Here is a 16,111-nt window from a genome sequence, read left to right on the forward strand (position 1 = left end):
ATCATTCCACTCGAAAAGTTCGCGCGCCAGCCCAAAACCGAAAAACGACATTTTGAACCCCTAAACAATCCCGAATGGCTGAAATAACATCGTCGGTGATCACGAAGTGATTGATAGTTTTAGCATATACATACAATGTGCGAATTTCATCCAATTCGGAGACTGCATCATTCCACTCGAAAAGTTCGCGCGCCAGCCCCAAACCGAAAAACGACATTTTGAGCCCCTAAACAGTCCCGAATGGCCGAAATAACATCGTCGGTGATCACGAAGTGATTTATAGTTTTAGCATATACATAAGATGTGCGAATTTCGTCCAATTCGGAGATTGCATCATTCCAGCCGAAAAGTTCACGCGCCAGCCCAAAACCAAAAAACGACATTTTGAGCCCCTAAACAGTCCCGAATGGCCAAAAAAACATTGTCGTTGATCACGACGTGATTTATAGTTTTAGCATATACATATAATGTGCGAATTTCATCCAATTCGAAGACTGCATCATTCCATTCGAAAAGTTCGTGCGCTAGCCCATAACCGGAAAACGACATTTTGAGCCCCTAAACAATCACGAAAGGCCGAAATAACATCGTCGGTCGTCACAAAGTAATTTATAGTTTTAGCATATACATACAATGTGCAAATTTCGTCCAATTGGAGACTGCATCATTCCACACGAAAAGTTTGCGAGCCATCCCAAAACCGAAAAGCGACATTTTGAGCCTCTAAACTGTCCCGAATGGCTGAAATAACATCGTCGGTGATCACGAAGTGATTTATAGTTTTAGCATAACATCCAATTCGGAGACTACATCATTCCACTCGAAAAGTTCGCGCACCAGCCCAAAACCGAAAAACGACGTTTTGAGCCCCTAAACAGTCCCGAATGACCAAAATAACATCGCCGGTGATCTCGAAGTGATTTATTCTTTTAGCATATACATACAAATGTGCGAATTTCATCCAATTTGGAGACTGCATCATTCCACTCGAAAAGTTCGCGCGCCAGCCCAAAACCGAATAACGACATTTTGAGCCCCTAAACAGTCCCGAATGGCCAAAATAACATCATCGATGATCACAAAGTGATTTATAGTTTTAGCATATACATACAATGTGCGAATTTCATCCAATTCTGAGACTGCATCATTACACTCGAAAAGTTCGCGCGCCAACCCAAAACCGAAAAACGACGTTTTGAGCCCCTAAACAGTCCCGAATGGCCGAAATAACATTGTCGGTGATCACGAAGTGTTTTATAGTTTTAGCATATACATACAATGTGCGAATTTCATCCAATTCGGAGACTGCATCATTCCACTCGAAAAGTTCACGCGCCAGCTCAATACCGAAAAACGACATTTTGAGCCCTAAACAGTCCCGAATGGCCGAAATAACATCGTCGGTGATCACAAAGTGGTTTATAGTCTTAGCATATACATCCAATTCGGAGACTACATCATTCCACTCGTAAAGTTCGCGCGCCAGCCCAAAACCGAAAAACGACATTTTGAGCCCCAAAACAATCCCGAATGACCGAAATGTGACAACCCGAAATTTTTATCTGTGCGAACTCTACCGTCAAACACTTCAATTAAAAGTCAAATTCATTTCTGCTAATTTTTAGCTCGGTTTAAAGTTCGTTTGGGTATTTTTTTAAATATTTATTCTTAGAGAGAATAAACGGAAGGAAGTATTTTCTAGGATTATTGGGGAACAAATAAAACAATTAACACTTTAATAAGGTGTTACGGCCAAACATGAGGGTTTGAGCCGAAAACCCCTTTCACCGAGAACTCATGCTTAAGGCATGAGTTTACTCCTCCTTTCCTCATTTCTTACTTCCAAACTCAAGAACACCCACTTTCTCTCTCAAGTATCATAAGAGCTTCTTCCAAATCTTCCAAAAATGTAAGTGTTTCTTCTCTTGATTTGTTGATACAACACTTCATCTAGTAGTTATACATGATTTCATCCATGAAATCTTCTCTTTTTCTTAGATCTTCAAGTTTTCTTCCAGAACACACACTAGTGTTTTGGGCCGAAAACACCCTTCTTTGCTTCCATATTGTAAGTATCTATCTCCTATACTTGTTATCTAGTAAGGATACTTGATTTAGGGCCTTGAAATTGCCATTTTTCCAAGAACAAAAGGGGTTTTCGGTATAGTGCATCTCCTTAAACCGAAAACTCTAAAGAAAAGTGCCTTTAAGACCTTAAAACTCACTTAAGGCTTTGGATGAAACTTAGAACCCCTATGCATGTTTGAAAGCCCTTGAAAAACACCACATGCACCAAAGATCTTGAGTTTTCGGTTTTCGGACCGAGAACCCTTCGGACCGAGAACCATTCGGACCGAGAACCCTTCGGACCGAGAACCATTTGGACCGAGAATACCATTAGGACCGAAAGCTCCTAGGAACATACCACTTGAACCGAAAGCTCCATTTGGTGACCATACACTCCTTTTATGCAATCCTTTGTGATTGTAACACTTCCACATAAGTGTTTCCTAGACTATAAGGGTGTTATCCTTCTTAATTAGTTGAATATACACTAATGGTATACATATATATATATATAGATATATATATATATATATATATATATGTCATTATATGCCAAATAGGATCCGTACGTGTGCTCAAGACTTCACTTGACACTTAGCATCCATTACCGATCTTACATTCGCATCACTCACAACAGGTTAGTTCATACCCCTAAATCAACCTTTGAAATGATTTTAAATGATTTTATGGGGGGGGGATACAAGTTGAAACATTCTAGTTATTGTTTTAATCACCTGTGATTAATAACTAGAACAAACAGAAAAGATTTACTATTACTTTCAAGTTGCTATCAAACTTATGGATTTCAAGCGCTTCAAAACCTTTTATTAAACTCTATTAGATACTAAAACTGTTTTCAAACCTTCTTAAACTTTCATTATTTTCAAACTCATATCTACACTAATATATTTATGTAAGTAAGACTTGAAGGACTTAGGACTGATAGCTCACCTTATTTCCTGTTCCTTGTTTGGTTGTGGACTTAGGGTATCCTGTTATTTGTCCGAATGTCGTTGAACTCTTAGTTATATATCATATATATATATATATATATATATATATATATATATATATATATATATATATATATATATATATATATATATATATATATATATATATATGTATATGTTGGATATAAAAGTTTTCACTTCAGTTCAGTACCTTTGTGTAACGAAGGCATACAAACAACATTACTATTTAACTATAATAGGTATAGTTAAGGGATTACTACTCACCATTACTACTACAATGATACATACAAGAGTCAGTACATTTACGAGTCACTACATAAGTACTACATTGAGAAACAATACATCTTATACACTATACAAGAGAACATACGATACACTATACAAGAGAACATACTATACACTATACAAGAGATTATACTATACACTAGTACAGAGAAAACATTACTACATTAAGAATTACTACACAAACATTTGAATACTATAAACAGAATGTGACATACTATTTCCCGATACGACACTTCTTTGTGGTATCACTTTGTAACCAGGGTCTCCTGGAGGGAAAGCGGGCATTGTGTGTATAGATCTATATGGGACAGACACTCCCACATCCCGACTGCTAGCTACAGTCCCAGCCGATAAGGCCAAGGGGTGACAGAATGTTACCTCACTACATATGACACCAGAGGGTCATCAGTTATTCAGCCATCGATCAGTATGGTTACATACGAGTTCACATTCAAACCTTTAATTAACTAATTAAGAATTAAAGGCAAAACAGACTTTTCGAGGCGTATTGTTCATTTAATACCACCTGGAGTCTGCATTTTCACTTTCTTTAGACTCCTCGAGGTGTACTGTACATTTAGTACTACCTGGAGTCTATACTTCATTATTTTATGACCAGCAGTGTCACTGCTGGGGTAAAACATTATTTTCCTATGACATTTACCCTGTGACCTTGTCACATACACATTTAAGTAAACTATATTTTAGTTTCACTGGGGAAAACTCTTACTCTACAAAGAACAAACATACAAACAGTCGGGTCTTGGTAGAAAGCTACATTTTAGTAGAAAATATAGGATTTTCTAGAGAGCTCAACTATTTACAAACATTTACAAAGCAATTACAAACAGCTGCGAACATATATACTACGTTGTTACAAACATTTTCATAACAAGCAATGACACTAAACACTTATGAACTCACCAGCGTTATGTTGATAAACTCTTTCAAAATAACTTGTATTCTCAGGTCATCAGTAGACAGGTACTGATGAAGCTTTTGAGAATATGGAGCACATACAAGACCATCTTTTATTTTGATTATCCATTTTGGTGTCTTACATACTATACAGAACACGCTTGTATTAAAATTATTCTATTAATGCAATGGATGTTGTTTCTTGTTTACTATTATGCTTTGTTGTGATACTGTACATGACGTCCTCCACCCCAGAACGTTTCTGCCGTTTCGGTTTTGGGGTGTGACAGATTGGTATCAGAGCACTGTTTATAGTGAATCAAGTATATCAACCCATAAAAGATATACAAACTATAAACGCAACGGGATTAAAACACTCTGGCCAAGAATATATACTTTTAAATAAGAAAAATATTTAACTAAGTATATATACATCTATTCATACCAGTGTCAGTATCATACTAGAACAGAACAAAAGTATTACGATTGTTGAACAGCACAATTAGGCTTAGAGACATATAGTCAAATCTAGGGGGATATAGCCTGATCAATTATATTTTTCCGAGGAGTGACTAGCATGTGCCTAAGAATGATTGTGGTGTTGCAACAAGTCTAAAAACTTACCAACACTACTACAACGGGAACATTAGAACATAATACGATAGGAGTATTTTGTGTTACTATAATTACTTATGTGCAAACTAAAAAGGATCCTCATTAGTACGTCTATTAACTATTCTTTTCCCCATTCTCGCGTAGATAACATGGCTGGCTTCCATCTTCCCGGCGATCCGTACTATCCCAACCAAGGCATTGGTGGATGGCTTGATGATGAGCCAGAAGATGATCACCCAATCCCTTTGGATGATCACCTCGCAGAAGGCTTTTCGAATGGCTCCGACTCCGAACCAGAGGTCAACAACAACCTACCCCAAGAAAGTCAAGTCCCAAACCTCAACCCCCGTCCGGCATTTCAAGGTCCTACTCCCTTGTGGGCAACAACCTTGAATCGTTGGAGTGATGAGCAGGGTCAGCCCTTACCTTACAATGGAGACCGGAGTTTTTACAATCTAAGTGAGGGAGGCTCAGCTGACCGTGTCCTACCCATCATGGTCCATAGGATTGCTCGGAACGTCGAGCAAGGTCATGCAGCCATCGACCTAGTAATGGAGGTTGACGCCAACTTTGGCCTTAAGACAGTCCGCATTCGCCAACTCGAAGAGGCTATGGAAAGAACTAGGAAGACCAACGAGGCTCTGCAGCAACAGTTAGATGCATCCCGAGCCGAAGTCATGGAACTCCGAGTGCGTCAGAGGGCGCAGGAGCGACATCTTCAGGAAGTTGTACGTCAACTGGCAGATCTGAGGGTTCGCCCGAGGGATACCCGCCGCCGGTAGAAGATGTTGACTCATCTTTCTCTTTTGGTTAAGGAATAGCCTTTCTTTTCTGTGCTCTATGGAGCACTTGTCTGTAAAACATTCCTAACTTTTAAAAGTACTCTAACTAGACTTCTAAGCTGCCAACATTTTCCCTTATGGTTTGATGTAAGACCTACTGCTAGGTCACTTTTCCCGAACTCATTTTACATCACTAATACCAGTAATATTGGCAGTTATCTAATCTATTGGAAAGTCATTACTCTTGTGTTTCCCTACTCTATTGTTATGCCCCTATCTAGTAGTTGGACTATGGCGATTTATTCCATGAAACATTCTCATCATACTGACAATTGATCCTTACTATTATCATCGTCTTTATAAACTTTCAGTAAAAGATGCCGCCTCGAAAGCGTCCGACCAGAAACACGCCTGTGAATCAAACTCCACCACCACCACCACCCCTTCCGCAGTTCGATGTGCTGATGTTTCAGGCAGCTGTGACCGCAGCTGTGACCGCCGCCATGGCTCAAGTAAATTCTGGTGGTGTTAGTGGAACGGGGACTGAAACCAACTCTAGCCATGGTGAAATCCATCCACGTGCACGGGAGTGTACCTATAAAGATTTCATCAGCTGCAAACCTACGTACTTCAACGGAACCGGAGGGATCATTGCACTGTCCCAATGGATCGAGAGAACAGAAACAATCTTCGAGATGTGCTCATGCCCTGAAGGAAGCAAGATTAAGTTCGCTGCTTGCACCTTCACCGAAAGAGCCCTGACATGGTGGAATGGCCATGTCAAATCACTCTCACTAGTAGCAGCTAACGCCATGGGCTGGGATACACTGAAGGACCTAATGACCAGGGAGTACTGCCCGAGGGGCAAAATTCAGAAGCTCGAGGAGGAACTGTGGAACCTCAAAATGAAGGGTTCCGACATAGTGGCTTATGCAGCCAGGTTCTGCGATCTGGTGACTCTATGTCCCAACATGGTCCCCACCAAAAGCAAGAAAATCGAAAGATACATCTGGGGTCTGGTACCCCCATATCGAAGGAACGTTCTAGCATCACACCCTGCGACCTTTGATAGTGCCAAGGAATTGGCCCAAAGGCTCATCGATCACGAGGTTCCTTCTACTCCAACAACAACTACAATGACTGCCCCCGCACCAACCAAAACAGCTGACAACAAGAGGAAGCGTTGGGACCAAAAGAAGGGCAAATCAGCTCAACCCTCTTCCAAGAACCAACAGACGGTGGTTGTCCATGCTGCCACTACTCTTGCTGCCCCTGTACCAGCCAAACCATATGCAGGGACCCTAACCAAGTGCACCAAGTGCTCCTTCCATCATAACGGCCCCTGCCGGGAAATGCACTGCATTAATTGCGACCGGAAGGGCCATACCGCCCGGTTTTGCAGAACACCACCCAAACCCATAACCCAGGTTCCCGGTGTAGGAGTGAGCCAGGCCTGCTACGGGTGTGGCGAGACAGGGCACTACAAGAGAAACTGTCCGAAAGCTGGGAATGCGGGAGGAGCAGGAAGACTACTTGCTATTGGCCACAATGAAGCCGTGGCAGACCCCACTGTAGTCACGGGTATGTTCCTTCTCGATAACTCTTATGCTTGTATCCTATTTGATAGTGGGGCAGAGAGGAGCTTCGTAAACCAAAAAATTAAACACTTACTAAATCAAGCACCGCAAGCACTAAAAGAAACCTTCGTCGTAGAAATGGCTAACGGAAAGATAGAGAGTTCTAACGAGATTTACATAAGTTGTACCCTCACGCTAGATAATCATTCATTTCCAATCGACCTCATACCAGTAGCAATCAAGAGTTTCGATGTCATTATAGGCATGGACTGGTTGAGTCTTTATCGCGTCGATATCCTATGTTTCGAGAAAGCAGTCCGTCTAAACCTACCAAATAACGAAATCTTGTTGCTCTACGGAGACAAACCCAGCACGAGCCTTCGTATCATCTCGAGTATTCAAGCCCAGAAGTACTTGCGCAAGGAATATCGTACATTCTTGGCGCACGTTGTCGATACGAGCCAGAAAACAAAAGACCTGAAAGACCTCCCCATTATACGCGACTTCCCCGACGTCTTTCCGGAAGAGCTACCGGGTTTACCTCCCCAACGTCAAGTCGAATTCAGGATCGACTTAGTTCCAGGGGCTACCCCCGTAGCCAAATCGCCTTATCGTCTAGCACCTGCTGAGATGCAAGAACTGTCCGGTCAACTTAACGAACTGCTCAGCAAGGGCTTCATAAGACCAAGCTTCTCACCTTGGGGAGCGCCAGTCTTATTCGTGAAGAAGAAAGACGGATCGTTCCGTATGTGCATCGATTACAAGGAACTCAAAAAGCTTACAGTAAAAAATCGTTACCCTCTTCCTCGCATAGATGATTTATTTGACCAGCTGCAAGGGGCGAGCTACTTTTCTAAGATTGATCTAAGATCCGGGTATCACCAGTTACGAGTGCTTGAGAAGGATGTTCCGAAGACAGCCTTCCGAACTCGTTACGGACACTACGAGTTCGTAGTGATGCCGTTCGGATTGACTAACGCGCCCGCAGTATTCATGGACTTAATGAATAGGGTATGCCGTCCTTACTTGGATCAGTTCGTTATCGTTTTCATCGATGACATACTTATCTACTCTCGAAGTAAGGAGGAACATAGCGATCATTTACGACACGTCCTAGGAACCTTGCGATCAGAGAAGCTCTATGCGAAGTTCTCTAAATGCGAATTTTGGATCCGAAGAGTCGAATTCTTAGGACACGTGGTTAGCGAAAAAGGAATCCACGTGGACCCTTCCAAAATTAAAGCCATTGAGAACTCGTCAGCACCGAAGACGCCTACACAAATTCGTCAATTTCTAGGCCTCGCTGGCTACTACCGCAGGTTTATACAGAACTTCTCTCGAATTGCGAAACCCCTTACGACATTGACCCAGAAAGGCGTGGCCTTCGACTGGGAAGAGAAACAAGAGAAGGCGTTTCAAACGCTGAAGCGAGCCTTATGCACCGCACCGATACTATCCCTCCCCGAAGGGATAGACGACTTCATGGTATACTGCGATGCATCCAACCAGGGGCTCGGTTGTGTTCTGATGCAACGAGGTAAGGTCATCGCCTACGCCTCAAGACAGCTGAAGACACACGAGGTCAACTACACCACACACGATCTCGAATTAGGAGCGGTTGTATTCGCCCTGAAAATCTGGAGACACTACATGTATGGTACGAAGAGCACTATCTTCACAGACCACAAAAGCCTACAACACATATTCAATGACTATGAATGAGAAATTTGTTACCATCCGGGTAAAGCCAACGTAGTAGCAGACGCCCTAAGTCGGAAAGAATATTCTGGTCGAAGAGTCAAGTCATTAACTATGACTATCCATTCGCACCTATCCGCACAAATTAAGGAGGCTCAGTTCGAAGCCTTAAAACCTGAAAATGTGGCGGGAGAATCCCTACGTGGAATGGATAAGAACTTGGTAGACAAGGGTGACGGAGCCTTATACCTCATGGACCGGATCTGGACACCGAGGCGCGGTGGCTTCAGAGACTTGGTCATGAAGGAAGTGCACAACACTCGATATTCCGTCCACCCGGGTTCAAATAAGATGTATCTGGATCTTAAAAAGCTATACTGGTGGCCTAACATGAAAGCAGAAATTGCTACCTTCGTAAGTAAATGCCTTACTTGCGCCAAGGTCAAGGTCGAATACCAGAAACCATCAGGTCTACTTCAGCAACCGGAGATACCTGAGTGGAAGTGGGAGCGGATCACTATGGACTTCATAACCAAGTTGCCCAAGACAACGGGTGGACTTGATACCATTTGGGTCATCGTCGACAGATTGACGAAGTGCGCACACTTCCTACCCATCAAAGAGACCGACAAAATGGAGAAACTCACAAGAACATACATTAGGGAGATCGTACGATTGCATGGTGTTCCTATATCTATTATCTCCGATAGAGATAGTAGATTCACTTCGAGGTTCTGGCAGTCATTACAAAGCTCCCTAGGAACGAGGCTGGACATGAGTACGGCCTACCATCCACAGACCGACGGACAAAGTGAGAGAACTATCCAAACCTTGGAAGATATGTTGCGAGCCTGTGTGATCGACTTTGGCAAGGCATGGGATACCCACTTACCCCTCATCGAATTCTCTTACAACAACAGTTATCACACGAGCATAAAGGCTGCTCCATTTGAAGCCTTCTATGGCCGGAAGTGCAGATCCCCTCTGTGTTGGGCTGAGGTGGGTGACACTCAGTTAGCTAAAGGACGAGTTCCTGACAGCATTCTCACGGGTCCGGAAATCATTCGGGAAACGACAGAGAAGATCGTTCAGATTCGTGAACGATTGAAAACCTCTAGAGACCGACAGAAAAGCTACGCAGACAAACGGAGGAAACCTTTGGAATTCCAGGTGGGAGACCGAGTCCTTTTGAAAGTCTCACCCTGGAAGGGCTTGATACGCTTCGGAAAGCATGGAAAGCTAAATCCAAGATACATAGGGCCTTTCGAAATTCTCGCTAGAATCAGCCCTGTAGCATACAAACTCAATCTACCCCGCGAGCTTAGTAACATACATCCTACCTTCCACGTCTCGAACTTGAAAAAGTGCCTATCCGACGAGACTCTTGTAATCCCACTCGACGAGACCGAGATCAACGAGAGCCTCAACTTCGTGGAAGAACCTGTAGAGATCATGGACGGAGAGGTCAAGCGAACGAAACAAAGCCGCATCCCAATCGTGAAGGTTCGCTGGAACGCCAAGCGAGGACCGGAGTTCACTTGGGAGCGCGAAGATCAATTGAAACTTAAATATCCTCACCTTTTTACTTAGTTATTTGTAATAACTTAGTTGCTTGAGCTCTAATTTCGGGACGAAATTCCCTCTAACGGGGGGATGATGTGACAACCCGAAATTTTTATCTGTACGTACTCTACCGTCAAACACTTCAATTAAAAGTCAAATTCATTTTTCCTAATTTTTAGCTCGGTTTAAAGTCCGTTTGGGTATTTTTAAATATTTATTCTTCGAAAGAATAAACGAAAGGAAGTATTTTCTAGGATTATTGGGGAACAAATAAAACAATTAACACTTTAATAAGGTGTTACGACCAAACATGAGGGGTTGAGCCGAAAACCCCTTTGACCGAGAACTCATTCTTAAGGCATGAATTTACTCCTCCTTTCCTCATTTCTTACTTCCAAACTCAAGAACACCCACTTTCTCTCTCAAGTATCATAAGAGCTTCTTCCAAATCTTCCAAAAATGTAAGTGATTCTTCTCTTGATTTTGTTGATACAACACTTCATCTAGTAGTTATACATGATTTCATCCATGAAATCTTCTCTTTTTCTTAGATCTTCAAGTGTTCTTCAAGAACACCAAGAACACACACTAGTGTTTTGGGCCGAAAACACCCTTCTTTGCTTCCATATTGTAAGTATCTATCTCCTATACTTGTTATCTAGTAAGGATACTTGATTTAGGGCCTTGAAATCGCCATTTTTCCAAGAACAAAAGGGGTTTTCGGCATAGTGCATCTCCTTAAACAGAAAACCCTAAAGAAAAGTGCCTTTAAGACCTTAAAACTCACTTAAGGCTTTGGATGAAACTTAGAACCCCTATGCATGTTTGAAATCCCTTGAAAAACACCACATGCACCAAAGATCTTGAGTTTTCGGTTTTCGGACCGAGAACCCTTCGGACCGAGAACCATTCGCACCGAGAACCCTTCGGACCGAGAACCCTTCGGACCGAGAACCATTTGGACCAAGAATACCATTAGGACCGAAAGCTCCTAGGAACATACCACTTGAACCGAAAGCTCCATTTGGTGACCATACACTCCTTTTATGCAATCCTTTGTGATTGTAACACTTCCACATAAGTGTTTCCTAGACTATAAGGGTGTTATCCTTCTTAATTAGTTGAATATACACTAATGGTATACATATATATATATATATATATATATATATATATATATATATATATATATATATATATATATATATATATATATATATATATATATGTCATTATATGCCAAATAGGACCCGTACGTGTGCTCAAGACTTCACTTGACACTTAGCATCCATTACCGATCTTACATTCGCATCACTCACAACAGGTTAGTTCATACCCCTAAATCAACCTTTGAAATGATTTTAAATGCTTTTATGGGGGGAATACAAGTTGAAACATTCTAGTTATTGTTTTAATCACCTGTGATTAATAACTAGAACAAACAGAAAAGATTTACTATTACTTTCAAGTTGCTATCAAACTTATGGATTTCAAGCACTTCAAAACCTTTTATTAAACTCTATTAGATACTAAAACTGTTTTCAAACCTTCTTAAACTTTCATTATTTTCAAACTCATATCTACACTAATATATTTATGTAAGTAAGACTTGAAGGACTTAGGACTGATAGCTCACCTTATTTCCTGTTCCTTGTTTGGTTGTGGACTTAGGGTATCCTGTTATTTGTCCGAATGTCGTTGAACTGTTAGTTATATATCATATATATATATATATATATATATATATATATATATATATATATATATATATATGTGTGTGTGTGTGTGTTGGATATAAAAGTTTTCACTTCAGTTCAGTACCTTTGTGTAACGAAGGCATACAAACAACATTACTATTTAACTATAATAGGTATAGTTAAGGGATTACTACTCACCATTACTACTACAATGATACATACAAGAGTCAGTACATTTACGAGTCACTACATAAGTACTACATTGAGAAACAACACATCTTATACACTATACAAGAGAACATACGATACACTATACAAGAGAACATACTATACACTATACAAGAGATTATACTATACACTAGTACAGAGAAAACATTACTACATTAAGAATTACTACACAAACATTTGAATACTATAAACAAAATGTGACATACTATTTCCCGATACAACACTTCTTTGTGGTATCACTTTGTAACCAGGGTCTCCTAGAGGGAAAGCGGGCATTGTGTGTATAGATCTATACGGGACAGACACTCCCACATCCCGACTGCTAGCTACAGTCCCAGCCGATAAGGCCAAGGGGTGACAGAATGTTACCTCACTACATATGACACCAGAGGGTCATCAGTTATTCAGCCGTCGATCAGTATGGTTACATACGAGTTCACATTCAAACCTTTAATTAACTAATTAAGAATTAAAGGCAAAACAGACTTTTCGAGGCGTATTGTTCATTTAATACCACCTGGAGTCTGCATTTTCACTTTCTTTAGACTCCCTGAGGTGTACTGTACATTTAGTACTACCTGGAGTCTATACTTCATTATTTTATGACCAGCAGTGTCACTGCTTGGGTAAAACATTATTTTCATATGACATTTACCCTGTGACCTTGTCACATACACATTTAAGTAAACTATATTTTAGTTTCACTGGGGAAAACTCTTACTCTACAAAGAACAAACATACAAACAGTCGGGTCTTGGTAGAAAGCTACATTTTAGGTGAAAATATAGGATTTTCTAGAGAGCTCAATTATTTACAAACATTTACAAAGAAATTACAAACAGCTGCGAACATATATACTACGTTGTTACAAACATTTTCATAACAAGCAATGACACTAAACACTTATGAACTCACCAGCGTTATGCTGATAAACTCTTTCAAAATAACTTGTATTCTCAGGTCATCAGTAGACAGGTACCGATGAAGCTTTTGAGAAGATGGAGCACATACAAGACTCATCTTTTATTTTGATTATACATTTTGGTGTCTTACATACTATACAGAACACGCTTGTATTAAAATTATTCTATTAACGCAATGGATGTTGTTGCTTGTTTACTATTATGCTTTGTTGTGATATTGTACATGACGTCCTCCCCCCCAGAACGTTTCCACCGTTTCGGTTTTGGGGTGTGACACGAAATAACATCGTCGGTGATCTCGAAGTGATTTATTCTTTTACCATATACATACAATGTGCGAATTTTATCCAATTTGTAGACTGCATCATTCCACTCGAAAAGTTCGCGCGCCAGCCCAAAACCGAATAACGACATTTTGAGCCCCTAAACAGTCCCGAATGGCCAAAATGACATCGTCGATGATCACAAAGTGATTTATAGTTTTAGCATATACATACAATGTGCGAATTTCATCCAATTCGGAGACTGCATCATTACACTCGAAAAGCTCGTGCGCCAGCCCAAAATCGAAAAACGACATTTTGAGCCCCTAAACAGTCCAGAATGGCCGAAATAACATCGTCGGTCATCACGAAGTGATTTATAGTTTTAGCATATACATAATATGTGCGAATTTCTTTCAATTCGGACACTGCATCATTCCACCCGAAAAGTTCGCGCGCCAATCCAAAACCGAAAAACGACGTTTTCAGCCCCTAAACAGTCCCGAATGGCCGAAATAACATCGTCGGTGATCACGAAGTGATTTATAGTTTTAGCATATACATACAATGTGCGAATTTCATCCAATTCGGAGACTGCATCATTCCACTCGAAAAGTTCGCGCGCCAGCTCAAATCCGAAAAACGACATTTTGAGCCCCTAAACAGTCCCAAATGGCCGAAATAACATTGTCGGTGATCACGAAGTGATATATAGTTTTCGCGTATACATAAGATGTGCGAATTTCATTCAATTGGGAGACTGCATAATTCCACGTGAAAATTTCGCGCGCTAGCCCAAAATCGAAAAACGACATTTTGAGCCACTAAACAGTCCTAAATGGCCGAAATAACATCGTCGGTGATCACGAAGTGATTTATAGTTTTAGCGTATATATAAGATGTGCGAATTTCGTCCAATTCGGAGAATGCATCATTCCACCCGTAAAGTTCGCGCGCCAGCCCAAAACTGAAAAACGACATTTTGAGCCCCTAAACAGTCCCGAATGGCCGAAAAAACATTGTCGTTGATCACAAAGTGATTTATAGTTTTAGCATATACATACAATGTGCGAATTTCATCCAATTCGAAGACTACATCATTCCATTCGAAAAGTTCGTGCGCTGGCCCATAACCGAAAAACGACATTTTGAGCCCCTAAACAGTCCCGAATGGCCGAAATAACATTGTCGGTGATCACAAAGCGATTATAGTTTTAGCATATACATACAATGTGTGAATTTTGTCCAATTTGGAGACTGCATCATTCCACTCGAAAAGTTCGCGCGCCAGCCCAAAACCGAAAAACGACATTTTGAGCCCCTAAACACTTTCAAATAGCTTAAATAACATCGTCGGTGATCACAAATTGATTTATAGTTTTAGCATATACATACAATGTGCGAATTTCGTCCAATTTGGAGACTGCATCATGTTGGGTTTTGAGCATTCTAACACTCCTATGGTGTACATGCAACCTTAAATACCTTGGATCTATGTTTTCTCTATTATACATGCAAATATGAATATTCCAAGGTATTACCCTATCTAGCATACAATCTTTGATACTTGGGTAATAAAACAAGTTAGAAGACATACCTTTTTATGTAGCTTGATTCCTTGATGCTTAAGAGCCGAGTGCCCCAAGTGTGACACCTCAAATGGTTCACACAACATCAAATACACTTGGAATAACTTAGAGAGAAATGAACCACTTCATGAAATCGGCTAGCCCTCACCATTCCATCATAGTCTTCTCATGGTGGCCGATTTTGACAAGAATAAGATGCTTATGTAGTGTGTCACAATTAGGGTTACACCATGTAAACCCTAATTGTCATGGCCTTTCATTTTCATGATCCATGGGTACAAAAACACCATGGAGCATCCATGGAACATCCTATGGGTTTTAGCCCAACTTGATATTCCATGGAGCATTAGCCCACCATACAAGTATGGATGATTTACACAATCAACCCATATATTTAATTAGTCTCCTTTTGATCACTTAAGTAATTCCAAATTAATTCTTGATCAATACTAATTAAATAATCTTATTAATATATTAACAAACCTTAAGTGTTATTTCTCTCATTTTAGTCTATCCAAATGCATGATGCCATGCAACCCAAATGGACCATGCCAATCGGGTCAAGTACGTACCAATTATAGTTATGGACTTAGACACTAATCCAACAGTCTCCCACTTGGATAAGACTAAAACTATTATTGAGTATGACTTCAAAAATCGACTGGAAATCATAGCTCATTAAGCCGTTATCGAACTCTGACGTTGTAACTGAACTCTGATCTCGTTAATGACTTGTCCATTAGATAAGGGATCATATATTCCTCCATTCTAGATATCATATGGACTGAGACATGGATTATAAATCATTCTCTCTGTCCATTTGTTGTTTCCCGATTTCCGATTCACGATGACTGACTGATTGAACAAATCAAATCAGTCCTGGCTTGGCCAAGCGCTCACATGTGTCATCGCTAAATCATCGAGGGGCCCAC

Source organism: Lactuca virosa, chromosome 8, assembly GCF_052849685.1.
Source record: "Lactuca virosa cultivar CGN04683 chromosome 8, Lactuca_virosa_CGN04683_v6, whole genome shotgun sequence".
Classification (NCBI taxonomy): domain Eukaryota; kingdom Viridiplantae; phylum Streptophyta; class Magnoliopsida; order Asterales; family Asteraceae; genus Lactuca; species Lactuca virosa.